Below are 2,969 nucleotides of genomic sequence, written 5' to 3'. Positions count from 1 at the left end.
GGTATCAATATTTCATGATTTTCATTTATATTTTTCATTTCTTTGATAATTCCTGCATATTTGATTTTTACTGTAAATGTAGGAAGTGCTCAATTTTCTTTCCTACTGAGGTAGTTCACTGTGGTAGGTAAAATGACATCAGAATTTTTGTATGTTGATTTTGAAACTTTGTTGAATTTATGTTTCATTTACTTGTTTATTTTTTCCATTTTGACAGCAAAGAGTAGAGAAAAATACATTTATTTTAATTTTTTGTTTTAAAAAGTTTTGAGTTTTAAAATTTTTATACATTTCTCACTCAAATCCAGCCCCCTCCCCCATCTATGCCTCCCGCATCCCTCCACCTAGCCCTATGCACCCCTCCCTACATGCTGAGTCCTATTCATTCAGGTGTTTGTACCCAAATGTCCTTCAATGTAAATGTGTCCACTGGAGTCTAGTCAGGCCATCCAGTAGTCATTTATAAGTCCTACTCTCCGTCACCCAACAGAAATCAGTCTCAAATAGTTCGCAATCTAGTAGTGGCTGGCCACCTATTTCTCACCTCCACTTTGGGCCCTTAATTGAGCTGACATGGGTCCTGTGATTGATGCCGCTGCTGCCACAGGCTCACAGAAGCAAGCCTCCAGTGGCCGGGAAGCCTCCATCTCCTATGCTCATGAACCAGCCCTGGCTCTCACTATGCTTCTGCCTCTTCTTCTGCAATGGTCCCTGAGCCATGGGTGGGTGAGGTTCCCTATAGGAGTCCCATCCTTTACTCTGTAGGCTCTTAGTCTCCAAAACTTGGCCAGCTCTGGCCTTCTTTGTACATTGCACTCTGATGTACATGAAAGCCTCACTGGTCAGAGCTGAGGGGTGAATTAGCCCTCTCTCTACCCCTTATTCTGTTATGTTCCATGAGCCTTAGCTTGTAGAGATTCAACTGCAGATGTGTCACCTAGTACTGGGCATCCCCCTGATGTATGTTCTCTGTGCTTGATCAGATGTGCAACTCTGTAGTAGCCTTCATCTGTTGTGAAACAAAGCTTCTTTGATGAGTGCTGTAGGCATGTTTTTCATGCTAAGGGAAGTCTCTTCTATCTGGCACTGAATTCCCCCTATGAGAAATGCACATAGAGCGTCTGAGCATTAATGCATATCTATACCTAGGAGCTGCTTGGTAAGGAACGCAGTGTCATCTATCAGTTTTTTAAAAAGCATCTTTAGGATTTCCTATATATGTGATCATGTCATCTAAAACAAGAGATAAATTTACATACCCTTTCCAGTGTGGATGCCTTTTAAAGTTTATTCTGACTAGGACTTTCAGGACGACCTTGATCAGGCAGAGGGAGCAGGCATCTGTCCTCATTCCAGATCTTAGAGAAAACACTTTTTCCATGCCATGTTGTTTCTATTGTCTGGCTCTTAAATGCCTCTCAAAGGACTACATGTTAAAGGATTTATTCCCAGAGTTGTACTATTGGGAAACTGTAGAAACTTGAAGAGCTGGGACCTACTGAGATATTTGAGGTCATTGGGGGCTTGCTCCTGAAATGGATTGGGGAACACTTATCTCTTCCTCTTTCTCATTCTCAGATCTTGGGTAGGAGAAGTATCTTTGCTCTATCACATGGTGCCAACCATGATGTGCTGCCTTGTCATAGGCCAAGTCCAGAAGCCAATCAATCATGGGCTGAAATCCTTGAAACACTCAGCCAAAACACACCTTAATCTTCTTAAGTAATCATCTATATTTTGTTATAGTAATAAGAGACAGGGTTTCTCATGAAGTTGTTTAATGTATATCTGAAAGGCTGCTGAATTTGGACATATGTTTATTCTTCATCTATTGAGATGATCATGTAGTTTTGGCATTCCATCGTTAGTGTGGGTCACCACAGTGATTACTTCTTTTTCATATTGAATTGTCATTGCATTCCAGGGGAAATGCTTGATTCTGATGTGCAATTCTTTTAATGCACTGATAAAATTCATTTTCTGGTATTTTACTAAGTATTTCTTTTTTAACTTTTAAAAAAACTTTATTGAGAATTTCATATGTGCATATAAGGTGTTTTGATCAAATCCATGCTCACTCCCTCCCCTCCAACACTGCCCATATCTCCCCATCACTTTTTTCTGAAAACTTCGGATACTCTTTTTTCTTTCTTTTTCTTTCTTTCTTTCTTTCTTTCTTTCTTCTTTCTTCTTTCTTTCTTTCTTTCTTTCTTTCCTTTCTTCCTTCTTTCCTTCCTTCCTTCTTTCTTTCTTTCCTTTCTTTTCTTTCACTGGGGCTTTTTGATGCTCTAACATTCTTCCCACTGAAGAGGTAACCCTAAAATATTTTAGGGATTAGATAAGAACTCCCAAATACTTTTGACATTTTAGGTCTTTGGAATGCAGTATGTTGCTAAGAGGCCCAAGGACATCTTGACTTTTAGCCCAGAAACTGGCTAGTTTTCTTTGGAATCTGTTTTTATCATAACTGCCTAGCCAATTCCTACCTCCTATTCTTATCACACCTTCCTCTGAAAGAGGTTACCCAAATTACTGACAGGGAATCAGGACGCAGACCACTCTGGCTTCTTCCATGCTGAACAGGGAAGCAGGGTGAGGTAACTGGAGTAACCCCTTCAGTTACTAAAAGTTATCTAAAAGACTCCCAAATTGCCTAACTCTTATCTGTAATGAGAAAAGAAAGGCATTGACTGGTGAATATGGGGTGTGAAGGAGAAGTAAAGGCAAGAGTAGCTAGCATTACAAGTTCTAGACAGGGAACCAAAAAAATCAGAACAGGGCAAATTTCAAATGCTCGTATCAGAGTCCATTGGGATTTCTTGATGAGAGCTTTCAAAAGCATCCCTCTATTTGGTTCCTCCCCATTTTCGTCTTGTCTGCCAAGGCTGGACCGGGAGTTGATGGACTCGGGATTTGTTTTCAGGCACTTTGATAGCTCCTGGACTGGCTAGAATCAGTGTCAGTTCCCT

The sequence above is a fragment of the Nannospalax galili genome, unplaced genomic scaffold (genome assembly GCF_000622305.1).
Source record: "Nannospalax galili isolate Female #2095 unplaced genomic scaffold, S.galili_v1.0 scaffold4244, whole genome shotgun sequence".
NCBI classification, from domain to species: Eukaryota; Metazoa; Chordata; class Mammalia; order Rodentia; family Spalacidae; genus Nannospalax; species Nannospalax galili.
This window is presented reverse-complemented; position numbering follows the sequence as displayed.